The sequence below is a fragment of the Notamacropus eugenii genome, chromosome 5 (genome assembly GCF_028372415.1).
Source record: "Notamacropus eugenii isolate mMacEug1 chromosome 5, mMacEug1.pri_v2, whole genome shotgun sequence".
NCBI classification, from domain to species: domain Eukaryota; kingdom Metazoa; phylum Chordata; class Mammalia; order Diprotodontia; family Macropodidae; genus Notamacropus; species Notamacropus eugenii.
In genome coordinates this window covers 432,194,922-432,208,320 of record NC_092876.1, presented here as the reverse complement: position 1 = coordinate 432,208,320, position 13,399 = coordinate 432,194,922, and the positions used below count along the sequence as shown (strand labels likewise).

The following is a 13,399-nucleotide window of genomic DNA, read 5'->3' as shown; positions in this document are numbered from 1 at the left end:
AATACTGCTGATAAAATATAAAAATGTGTCATGTGTATCTTCCCCCATCCCCCCAAGCTGGTTGTTAAACATTTACCAGCATACCTCTGGATCAAGTGTTTGGAAAAGGAAAGTTATTTTCCATAATGTTACCAGTGGTGTTTAGCTGTTATCATGGGGCAGTTCACAAAGCATTGCATTTCACTAAAGGTATTACACAACTTCAGCACAATGTGTAACAATGTTTTTGTGGGAAAACCTTTAGAATTTCAATATGGGATGTCAGGAAACTAGGTATCCCTAATACCTACGGTAGGATTAGGACCTTAAATCCCTCTCTGCTCATCTTGCTTTAGTAGTAAGTAAGACTGGGGATTCCCTTGGTTCCAAACCACTGGTACTGCTTCTGTCCCTTGGAGCAGAGGATCCAGCAGAAAATGAGGAAGGGAAGGAGATGTGTGAGGAGGACAAAGGGACTGAAATTTAGTGACAGGAAATTGGGGTAATATCAGAAGGGGGTTGAATTGCTTCAGTGGGAAGCTTGTAGTACAAGTGGTTTTAGGATCAGAGCCTTCTTTGCTAAAGCAAAATTATAGGGAAACTACCAGCTGGATTCCTAGTTCTCTACTTTGTTTTATTTTCTGGTCTCCAGATTGCTTTGGCCATTTCTCTTTCTACTGTCTTAGCTTAATAGGTTAATTTCTTGTTTTCCATTATTCTGTTCTTTTTTTCACTTATATCCCATAAAGTTTGCATAGGAAATTGAGTTTCCTAGAAAAATATTTCTAGCAACTCTTTTTGTGGTGGTAAAGAACTGGAAATCAAGGGCATACCATCAATTGGGTAATGGCTGAATATGGTGGATACCATTGTGTTATAAGAAATTACAAGCAAGATATTTTCAGGAAAGCCTGGAAAGACTTTCACGAACTGATACAAAGTGAAGTGAGCAGAACCAGGAGAACATTGTACACAGTAACAGGAATATTCTACAATGATCAACTGTGAATGACTTAGTAGTGCTATTTTCAATAATGTAGGGATCTAAGACAGTTCTGAAGGACTTATAATAAAAAATGCTATCCACCTCCAGAGAAAGAACTGATGGAGTCTGAATGCAAATTGTAACGTACTTTTAAAAAACTTTCTTTATTTTTCTTGGTTTTGACTAATGTTGAAATATGTTTTGTGTGACTGCACATGTATAACCTTATATCAAGCTATTTGACTTTAGGGGGCAAGGTGGGAGGAGAGAGAGGGAGAATGTGGAACTCAAAAATTTTAAAAACAAATGTTAGAAATTTTATGTGTAAGTGGAAAATAAATAAATGTGTTTATGTGTGTATATATATACATGTGCATGTACACACACATATATATGTATATACATAAAAATAAATATAGATATAGGATATTGTTTCCATAGGATGTTAATGGGACTTAGAGGAACCCAGAGAAATGAATTTAGATGACTTAAAGAAAATCAGCTTCTTCTGATAATTTCCTTCTCAGAGACCCTGAGGTAGAGTCAGTGTATGTGTGTGTGTGTGTGTGTGTGTGCAATATAGGATGGAGGGTCTGACAGAAATAGGACACGTGGCCAGGGCCACTACCCAAGGAGATCAGCACTGAGACTGGGGGAGTGGCAAAGGCTGAGGGAGAGGAGAAAGCATTAAAGATCTGTCTTTTTTCTCCTTGCTCCCCACAGTTAGCCCTGCCATCTCAGACAATGTTTTAGTCTTTGCTCTTAGACAGTGGAAGAAGCTGGTGTGGGGAGTATTGAAGAAATGATTTCAGGCAACAGCGTTCTGAAAGCAAAGCCAGAGTTGGGGGGAGTCTCATGACTGTTGACTAACAGGGTCTGGCAACTTCTGATGCATAGTCCCAACTAAGATAATAAAGGAAGGCTCAGAATCTGTTGTAAAGTGTGCCTATGTCCCTGATTTTTGCCTGTTCTGGCATTGTCTTTTATCTAAGACCTTAGGTAATTCAAAGCACAGTCGAGTGCCCAGCGGTATCCAGAGAACCCAGATATAGGGAGCTGCACTGCCCTTCTACAAATAGATATTAACAGCCTTTCCTTCTTCTTTTCAATATAGTCATACCACTCTGGACACATGAGCTTTCTCTACTTTTATTTGAAGTTTGTATGATGGGGGTTTGTTTGGTGCATGTCCAGATCACCAAAAATAGAATCCCTCACGTGGGAGATGCTGGGGGCCTGCTTCTGGGAGACAGCAGAACTACTGCATTCAGGGAGATTCTTTATTGGCTTGCCATATGGTTGGGAGCAGCCTTTTTCCATTGGCTGTGTAGTCAGAACTGTCTGCAGACTTAAAAAACTACCTGACTGAACGCTGACTGCCCTTTTTCCCTCATTCTGTCCAAAGGTGAAGGAGTGCTTTGCTTAAAGCAGGTTGTAGCAAACACCTTGTAGCAAAGGGGGAGGGCCTGAGGGCCTCCTCCCTTCTTTCTTAGTCAGGGGTGTATCGATAAATGTTTAATGTTTGTCTATGGGGGAGGAGAATTTTAATCTGCATTAGAAATATTTTCCTACAACAAAATAATAAATCAAACCCTGGCACTGCCTGATTTCTGAGGTATAAATACTCACACCTCAAATTTAAGAATGGACCCTTGTGATCTGGTTGGGGCTGGTTCCAGCACATTCCTTCTAGGTCATATAGCCCTGATAAATGGACTTCAGGTTTTGCTCTTATTCCATTTTTCCTTTTCAGTTCTAGGTGATTGGAGTGGAGTCCCTGAAACCAGAATCTTGGACTCAGGCATCTGCGAGTCAAGGACTATAGGGTAAGTATTACAAACAGCTTGGCAAGGGTCCAGGAGGCTAGTCTGGTGGACCTTTGTACTTGAACTTAGTGAGACTTTCCCTTCCCTTCCCTTCCCTTCCCTTCCCTTCCCTTCCCTTCCCTTCCCACATAGACCTTGGCCTAAAAAGGTCAAGGTCTCTCAGTTTTTCCTGGGTCATCTCCAGTCATCCTGATGAATATCTAGTCACTGGATTCAGATGGCTCTGGAGGAGAAGTGAGGCTGGTGACCTGCACAGCCCCTCCCTCCCTCAAAACAAAGTCAAGTGCCAGTCATGTCATCATTTCTCTGATGGCATGGTCTTTTTCGGCAACAAACAACAATATATGGGACTAGTGCTATGTAGGAACTGAGTTAAACTGGGAGCTTAATCTTCCTCTCTCCAGAGAGAGGTGGTACAAGTAGGATTTACAAAAACTAATCTCATGATAAATACTTAAGTGAAATTGGGATATGAGAGAACCCTGGGGGAGTGACTGAGGTGGGGGGGAGCGGGAATTGAGAGGTGGGGGTGTAAAATGTAACAGATCGGGCCCTCGGATAGTAGGTCCAGAGCAAACCCACTTGTAAGCAGGGCCAGCTAGGTGGCACAGGAGAAAGAGAGACTGGAGCAGGAGTTCAAATCCAGCCTCAGACACTTACTTAATTGTGTAGTCCTGGGCAAGTCATTTAACCCTGTTTGCCTCAATTTCCTCATCTGTAAAATGAGCTGGAGAAGGAAACGGCAAACCACCCCAGTATCTTAAACCCAAATGGAGTCATGAAGAGTTAGATAGGACTGAAATGACTGAACAACAACACTTGTAAGCAGTCGCAGAGTAGAAGGGATCCAGGCAGCACCTGGTGCCTTCCTGCCCTACAGATCCAGTGCCTTTTTCATTCTTGCCTTCTCAGTTTTTCTAACTGGGAAGAGAGGAGAAAGAAGCAGCTAATCCATACTGGCTCTGGGTGACTGTTTGGGATAGCCAGCCAGGCCTGTGTACAAGGAGCAGGTAAATCAGGGACTGCCAATCGCAGCTATCCTGATGCTTTGATTAACTTCCTACACCACAGTTGCCAAGCAACTTTCTTTTCCATCTATAGACGTTTTCTAAAACTCTCGTTCACGAAGCCAATGGCTAAGCTCCATTGCTGCGCTCAGTCTGCGTTCTCAGATTGCAAACCAAGGCTGAGTTTGGTCCTTAACTCACATCTAATTTGTTATTTTTTAATAGATGAGGAAACTGAATCCTAGTGTGAAGAAGGGACTTACTTAAGGTCACATGGCTAGTTAGCAGCAGTCAGATTGAGATCCAGTCTCCTTATTCCCAGTCTAGTGGTCTTTGTACACTATTGGGATAAATAAAAATGTAAGGGTTGTCTTAAATATCAGTCAGGTTCTTAGACTTAAAAATAGGGACTGACTTGCCTTTTTTGTGTCCTCTGACATTTAGCATGGTTCCTGGCACATAATAGATGCTTAAGAAATGTTTGTTGACTTTGACGGGTTGGTCTTTAAAAATTTCTAATCTAACCATTTTATTCATTCATTTTTACAGAATCTAATCTGAATACACAAAACCTTGCAGTGCTAGGAACCGTAAATGAATAAAATGTACGACAAGTTGGAAAAAAATATCAAAGTGGTAAGTAAGGTATAGTGGAGGTCCTCCAGACTCTGAAGACCTGAGTTCAAATTTGGCAGTGACTTACTTTGTAATTATGTGCAAATCACTTAACTTCCCTGGGTTGTGGTTTACTCATATGTGAAATTTAGGAGTTGAATTAGAGGGCCCTCTGAGGTCCTTTCCTGTTCTCCATCTAAGATTAGTACTACTGTTACTACCACCACTACTACTAATAATTATGGTTAGCATTTACATAAAATTTTAAGGTTTATAAAGCACTTTGGGTATTTTAATTCATTTAACAGCCCTCTGAGGGTGGTGCTATTATTATAACCATTTTACAGATGGGGAAACTGAGACAAGGAGAGGTTAAGTGATTTCCTAGGGTCACATACCTAGAAAGTGTCTGAGGTAGGATTTGAATTCAGATTTTCTTGACTCTACTTCCCAAACTCTAGCCAGTGTTCCACCTAATTGTTAACGTTAAACTCCTTGTATATATGGATTTGTTGTTTGTCCTTCCTCCTCAAAGAGGATGGATGACATTGAGAGGGTGAATTGGATTTAAGTGAGGCAGAGCTGTGCAAAGTCATCAGCCTCACTCTCTCCTCTAGAGTCATCAAAGTCCAGTGTCAAAACACAATTCAAGAGGACTGGTGATGTCTCTGAATGTAGGGGAAGACCCTCACCTTTCTAAGTTAATCTCTTTCCCAGGTCTCAGTTTGTCTGAGGCAATTCCTATTCAGTGATTAAAGGCTAGGTTAGAATTGAGATGAAAGATGACCTACTTGGAAGGGAAAACTCTCAGAGTTTCTGGCCAGAACAGACAAAAACTGCCATTTGCACTCACTCTGAGCCATCAAAACCCAAACAATATGACTCATTGTTAAAAGAAAGCACACTGGTGGGGGCTCGTGAACTATAGTGACGAGAATGTAGACCCACAAAGTTAACTTAAAAACCCAAGAAACATGGCTAATGGATATTTTAATGAGGAACTCTTGGAGATTTCTCTTTAATTCAAAACAAACAGCCTCTAACTGCAGCATTTCATGACAGGCCAGAAGGAGAATACATACTTGAATAGGGGAGCAGGAGTAGGCTTTCCTCACATTAGCCAATTGCCTACCTATATGGCTAAACTTGCATAATATCCAATACCTTACTTACTAGGCTCTGAGGGCATACACATAATTTGTTGGCATTCTTAAAAACTCAAATGGGGATGACTATAGTTAAGAAAGACTTAACTAATTTCAATGCCTCAAAAGAGATTCATTTGACTGGGCACTCCCTCAACTCCATGCCTGACTGGTAGAGTTGTAACAAGAGAGAAGGGCAACTGGAAATTTTTGCAGCTGGGGCAAGAGGCATATCTTCAATTCATTAGCTGGTGAGGGTGGGGTTGAGGGGGTGTTTACTGTCTGGGAAGCTATTGAGAAGTGGGAAGGAAATATGTGCAGTCTGGTGTATTTTATTTTAAAACTGAGTTCTGTCTTTCCACAGTCGTCGTTCCTACATATAGCACAACCCTTTCTGCCCACCCACACCTTGTAACAGAGAAAAAGAGATGAGCAAATATAGCCAGTGGTAACCTACTCTGACAAATATATGGGTCCTTTTGTGCTCCCCCTTTCCCCAAATCTTCCACTTCTCTGCAGAGGAGGAAGATATGTTTCTTTATTCTCTGGGACCAAGACTGATCGTTATAAGTTCTTCTCTATTAGTGTTCTTTTCATCTACATTATCAAGTCATTATGTGTGGTTTTTTTTTCTGGTTCTGCTTAAGTTTAACTGAAGCATTCTGCATAAATTTAATTAAGTCTTCCAATATTTCTCTGAATTTCTAGTATTTGTCATTTCTTGCTGCACAATAATTCCAATCCCTTCACCCAGTCACTTTCTAACCAGAGTTCTTGCTTTGTTTCTAGTTCTTTAGTACCATAAAAAGTGGTTTTATGAATATTTTTATATTTCTCTTAATATTGGCAATTTGTTTCCTATTGTAACTAATTATTTGTGCCAAGTAGGTACTAGGTTGTGTTGCTTCTAAAGCTATTAAAGGGTTGCAAGTGCTCTCAGTACCCTATAAATTTCAGTGCCCTGGCACAAAGGATCAGTTGCCCTGCCTTAGTTATGTCTCTAGAAGGGAGAAAGTGATAGAATACATTAGAAAAAGGTCCCATGATGGGTCTAGTTGCTTAGAGTCTCTTAGAGAGTTTGACCCTGACCTCTTTACAGGTTGATTTTGGGGAGGTGGGACCTGAGAGAGGGGTGCCATTGCATCAGGATCCTAGGGGTGTCAGCTAAGTGTGGTTGCCACAAAGCTTCTCTGGATAAGAATCAGTCACCATAGGGAAAAAGTGAACACACTTTAGAGAGAAAGCATCTCTCTTGCCCCAGGAAGCAAATCATTCCTCCACGTTAGATATACTACTCTTTGCCCCATTATAGTTGGCAGAGTGGAAAATGGGTCAGGCTTAAAGTCAAAAAGACTCATCTTCCTGAGTTCAAATCTGGCCTCAGACACTTACCAGCTGTGTGACCTGGGGTAAGTCACTCAACTCTTCTGCCTTTTCTGCCAGTTTCCTCATCTGTAAAAAATGAGCTGGAGGAGGAAATGGCAAACCCCTCCAGTACCTTTGCCAAGAAAATCTTCAAACTGGGTGGGAGAAAGTCAGACATAACTGAACCGACTGAACAATAACAGTTACCACTCACCTTTCCAGACAATTCACTTGGTAGCCCAACTGTCTGATGAAAATCTCATAGCATAAGGTGGGCTGTTCTCCAAATGACATCAAGATGGTCACCAGGACCAGTGCCTAAGTCTTTCCAGCATGATGGGACCTGTTAGAATCTCTGTTCTACTGGCATAGTCTTTGAGGTCCCCGGGTTATTTCCTACAGCATGAGGGGGCTTCAATGGATGGAAGAAAGCACATGACTTAAATATAAACAGGCTGTGCACACTCCTGTCGGCAGATTTCTACCTTTAGAGATGAACTGGTTTTTCAAATTTTGCCCTTTGCCCTCATAGACAGGGCTTTTCATTTATAAAAGAATCCCCAAGGCCAGATTTAATCTTTTTCTCCCATTCATTCCTTCTTTTAGGACACCCAGGCTTCCTAAGAAATTCTGCATGATTCACTCTCTGTACACACTACTGGCCTACCCTATCACTCTCTTCTGAGCTATATACCCTGCAATAGGCAAGACTGGGGGCCAAGAGGCAGATTGGAATGACTGCAACAAAAAGCAGGTCACCAGAACAGGTGTAAGTGCACCAGAGGAATATAGAGGAGAGAAAAACAGAGTTTTGAAAACTGTTACAGAACTCTCTGGTTAGTAGCTCACCTGATGACTTCACAGCAGGAATCTCCTTTCTCAAGCCTTCTTAGATTCTCCCTTGAGGCTGCTTTCACAATCAGCTTGGATGGAGAGCAGGATTCACCCAGGAGGTCTTTCTGAATGTGAAAGAGTTTTCTCACCCTTCCTTTCTCAGCCTAGGCTAATTCCAAGGGGGAATTAACTCCACAGGGAGGCTGAATATTCAATGGATTGCTTTCCTAGATCTGTCTGGCTTTTGTGACTTCCCCTTCTTTGAAATGAGGCCCTCTTTCAGCATTTGAACACTTCAGTCCAGGCTTCCCTTGATCATTCTGTAGAGAAAAGCAAATTGGCAGCTTTTAATTGTTAGAGGCAGTGTTCTTAAGCAGATAGATCAATAAATCTCAAGTCAAGAAAAGTGGTGCACTGAATAGAGCTGAAGACCTGAGTTCAAATTCTGACCTCAGACAGTTACTAGCTGTGTGATCCTGGGCAAGTCACTTAACCTCTGTCTGCTTCAGTTTCCTCATATATAAAATGGCGAAGATGATATATAGCACCTAGCTCTCAGGGTTGTTGTAAGGAGTAAAGTGCACAGTACCTGGTTTATTTTCCTCATTTGTGAAATGATTGGACTTCATGACCTCCAAAGTAGTCTCCACATCTATGATCTTGTGAGAACAAAATTACTTTTACTGTTGAAAATAGATCCCCCTCCCTTTAATCAATCATCAGAGAAGTCTGCTTTATTTGTTTCTTCACATAATTCTTGATCCCCTCCTTTCCCCTTCCCCGCCAAGCTAAGTTTCTAGTGGATTCCTCAGACATGAAGAATTCAGTTGAGTCTACCTTACATGGGTGCACACACATACAGCATCAATGTCCCTAGGCAGTGTAATGCTTCCATTTCAAATATTTATAGTGTTTTTCTAAGTTATTCTTGGCAGTCAGCCCCTTTATAGACTATAAATAATCAGCTGTTTGTAACTGGCTTGGAATCTTTCTCACCAAAAGCACAACCAATGCTTGCTTTTTGCTCACTGATGGTGTATTTTCTGACACCGTGATTTCGATGTGAGGAGCATATAAAAGCCAAGGATCCCACTGGAGCAGAGAATAGAAGCAGAGACCCCAAGGAGCATTATTAGGCCACCAGAGTGAAAAGAAAATAGCAGTGAGGTAGACTGGAGCTGACCTTGTGTTTGGCAAAGAGGTTTGCAAGGGTGTTTTCCCAGGAAAGGATGCCACCCCATGCCAGTCATGTGCCTTTGGGATTGAGTGGACACACTGAGTGATTGAAAGGAAACCATGAGCAATTATGAGGCCATGTCACTTTAAGAAGATTTAAAATAAAGAAACGTGTTAAAGAAGGGAGAAATGATTAGATGTCATCTAGTTCAATACAAAAGTTTTACAAATAAGGAAACTAAGCCCAGTGAGGTTAGCAGATAGAGGGCCAGGCCTGAAGTCAGGACAATCTGAGTTCAAATTCAGCATCAGACACTAGCTGTGTGACCCTGGGCAAGTCATTTAACCTCTGTTTGCCTCATTTCCTTAATTTATAAAATGGGGATAATGATAACATCTATCTCACCAGGTTGTTGTGAGGATCAAAATGAGATGATCATAGTAAACTGCTTAAGACAGTGACTGACATATAACAACTGCTATATAAACGTTAGTGATGATTGTGATAGGTGACTTTCCCAAGACCGCATAAACTGTAAGAGGAAAAGCCAAGGTTTGAACATGAGAGCTCCAAGCTCAAAATCCAGTGTGTTTTCCTGTACCTTAATCTCTCTGCTTTTTGGCCCACAAACTTTGATCTAGTCTGCTTGTGTACTGGGCTGGTTTACCCCTCCCTAGGTGGCTTAGTTCCCTCTCTCCAACCCTTGCTCCTTGGGAAATCACCATAATGGTGTCGGATTTGGTGTGGACACTAGACTAGCTTCAGCCCTTCTACAGTTTAGAATTCCCAAGCACAAGCAATCTACCAGCGTCAGCCCACCCCATCACCAGGTATTGTAGGCATGTGTCACCATACCTGGCTGATGGTATTTTTTCAGTTTCCCACTTCACCAAAATGGAAACTAAAAATAGTGACAATATTTTTGAAAAGCAAAACAAAGCACATACAAAAAGCCCCACCAAGAGGAAGCAGAGTAATTGTCCTAAATCCTGCACAGGATACACAGCAGAGGTTCCTACCTGTATTGGAAAAGCAAAGATTGAAAAATTTTTTTTCAGACCTTTGGATGTGAGAGTGGGTGGTATAGAAAAGGAAGTCTAGAGACAAGATGACCTAATAGATTTTTCTCACCTCTAGTTCGGCAAGTCTTTGTACTGTGAAAAATTCACTTCTCCTTTGACTTTGCTGAATTTCTTTCTTTAAAAATGACAAAAAGTTAAGTTGCAAAAAGGTTTCATATTAGATTTCTAGTACATAAAAGGGACTTCTAGAGTAGATTGTTTTTATGAGATGTAATGCCATATTGAATTGAATGTCAAGTTAATGATCTGTTTTCTTTGAAGTTAAGGTTACAGTGATCTCCAACTATTCAATGAGTTTGAAAGACAGCAAATTCCTTTTAGTGATTTACTTGGCAACTCTGAGCAATTCCCCCTGCTGTCTATTTCATCTCCTGGCCCCACTTTCTTTAACAACATAACTGTACTGTCTGCATTTGGTTTTGATGTTGGCTCACTCTATGTGTGTGAGTGTATATATAAAGAAACCCAAATTTTACAGGACAGAGAAGGATGCTTTTAATGTTGAGAGACATTCTAGATGTTTCTCCATTAAGAGGATATTTCCTAGGCTCTCAGAGTGCCCAAAGGTGGGAACTAGAATAAATTGGGGCAGCTAGGTGGCCACCATAGTGCATATAGTACCAGGTCTGGAGTCAGGAAGACTTATCTTCTTGAGTTCAGATACTTACTAACCATATGGTTCTGGACAAGTCACTTTACCCTGTTTGCCTCAGTTTCCTCATCTGTAAAATGAGCTGGAGAAGGAAATGGCAAAGCACGTCAGTGTCTCTGCCAAGAAAACCCCCAAAAGAAATCATGAAGAGTCAGAGACAACTGACAAACAATTAAACAACAACACTGTATTAGTAATTACATATATCATAAAACCAACACAAAAATAGAAATTAAAAGATGAGATAAAAATGATATAATATTTGATCCTAGAGTCAATAGGAAGTTACTCAAGTTTACTGAATAGGGAAGAGGCATGGACAGACTTATCCTTTGGGAAAATATCTTTAGCTGTGTGTATGAGTAATAGATTGGGAGAGAGAGGAAACTCAGTGTGGAACACCATTTAGGAGGTTATTGTGCAGTAGTCTGGGAATAAGGTGATGTGGGTCTAGTTTTGTGAGTAGAGAGAAGGGGATGAATTCAAAAGATATTAAGGTAGAAATGATAATATCTGGTAACTGATTTGTTATGGGAGGTGATAGAAATTAAGGAGTAAAGATATTGCCAAGGTTGCAAACCTGGGTGACTGGAAGGATGGTAGTAACCTCAAAAGAAATAGAGAAATTCAAAATAGGAATGAGTTTTTGAAGAGATGTAATGAGTTCTCTTTTGGACATGTTGAATTTGAGATGCTTTGAAAGGTCTAATAGGCAGCTGGCAAAATGGAAGATTAGGGCTGGATGTATAGATCTGAGAGGTTCATCTTTATAGAGATGAAAATTAAACCTATGGGAGCTGAGGTCACTAAGTATATACAAGTATATAGAAAGACTCAGAGGGACACCCATCGTTTGGGTGATGATCCAGCAAAGGTGACTGAGAAAGCATAGTCTCAAAGACAGGATGAGAATCAAGAAAAAGGTGTCACAAATCAAGAGGGAGAATACAGTTATTTGGGGGAGATGTTAATCAACAGTGACCAACTACAGTGAGATCAAGAACGATGAGGACTGAGGAAAGGCCACCAGATCTGGTCATTAAGAGATCATGGTAACTTTGGAAAGTATATTTGTTTGGGGTTTAATAGTGACACTGAGTGACTGATAGGAGGCCAGCAGGCAATTTTAATTTAATTTCACATTAAGAAGACTTCAAATGAAGAATGTTAAAAGAAGGAAAATAGTATTACTAATTCATGTGCAGAGAGCCTTACCAGACAATACTGTTGCTCACTGTTTTTGAACATCATGGAGGGATGTCTTGATTTGCAGGTGAATTGGATTTAAGTGAGGCAGAGTTGCAGGAAGTTGTTAGCCTTGCTCTCTCTTCCAGAATCATCCACACCCAGCAGCAAGAGAAAAGTCAGGACAACTTGTGGGATGCAGTGGATGACCTTGAGTCTTTGATGTCTGACCAAACTCTATGTGTTCCACATTCCCTGATTTAGCTGCCTTTATGGCCATTGGAATAATTTGTTCTCATCTGTCCATTCCACCAAGGGAAGTCTCCACATGTTTGGGGTTGACACCCCACTGACTCACCAATAGGTCTGAGACCTATCAGTTACCCTCATCCTGGGTTAGCCAGTCTGCCAAGGTAGTTTAGCATGGATGTGGCAGCTGCACATGCTATAGCTTCTTAGAGCCACAGGTGAGTGTTGGGTACCAGGTGGGTACTACAGGTGGATGAATAGCCTTGAAAAGGGCTCAGCCAGCATTCACATCAGACATGCTAGTACTCCCTGAACACCCCATACAGATAATATTATATTGTTAGAGAAATACAAAGCAAAGTACCATGTAAAATCTATCGGGAAAGGATGAGAGAGTCAGGAAAGCTCCTCTCCTCAGGGCAGTTAAGAACTAATTTGACTCAGGAATCTACTGCCACAAAGACAAAATTCTACTCCCTGCTGCCTTCCCCAGATCACCTTGTGACTGCTTCAGGAGCCCCTTCCATGGATAGAGCCTTTGCCCTGGGTCAACAACTGGTGAATAAGTGCCCCCATACCACATTTTCCTTTGTTACTCAGAAAGAGTGAACAAACAGTACAAGATGAGCAGGTGTTTCACAGATAACACGTGGGAGGCACTAGAGGTTTCTGACTCCAACCTCTAACTGGTTCACTCTTGATCTGGTCAGACAGGAAGGACAGCTTTGGAGGGGTTAATAATCACTTTTATTCTAGTCTAGTCTTCTCAAAGGGTTGCCAATAATGGGAGTACCAGCTCCTACAGCATCCCCTAATCAGCAACCTCCTTGGGGCAGCTACCTCTGTGTCTTGATGGGATCATTTGAGACAGGCATAGCATTCCAGTTTGTTCACTGCCCTAAATCCCCTCAGGTCTCGATGGGTATTGGTCAGACCTGGATTCCTCTATGTGCTCTCTGTGGTTTCTCCACTCACTGACCAATGCCCACTTATTTGATAATGCAACAGACAAAGAAGGCCTATTGCCAACATTAAACCCACAGGTTAACTTTAGCAATATCCTCTTTCAGTGCAAGTATAGTATATCAATTTTGTCACCATCATATCTCATGGCACAGACTCAGTAGGACTGCCTATCACTATGATTCTGGGAATTACTATCTAGAATCTTTGGGGCTATTCTGGGAGTTATTATCTGACACCTGTAAACTAGACATTGCCATGGCCATGGATCCTAAGAAACTGAATTCTGAAAGGATAACAAAATTCTCCTTACATGTAGTATTACACTTGCAATG

At 41.3% G+C, this 13,399-nt stretch overlaps 1 long non-coding RNA gene across 2 annotated transcripts in view; it reads left to right on the top strand.

Moving 5' to 3' along the window:
- Window positions 1–2,706: 2,706 nt before the first annotated feature.
- Window positions 2,707–13,399, top strand: part of LOC140503106 (uncharacterized) — a 66,680-nt gene continuing 55,987 nt past the window's right edge. For both annotated transcript variants that reach the window (XR_011966701.1, XR_011966702.1), the window contains exons 1-2: window positions 2,707–2,790; window positions 4,347–4,433. This is a non-coding gene — a long non-coding RNA (uncharacterized lncRNA). The remainder of the gene's footprint in view (window positions 2,791–4,346; window positions 4,434–13,399) is intronic.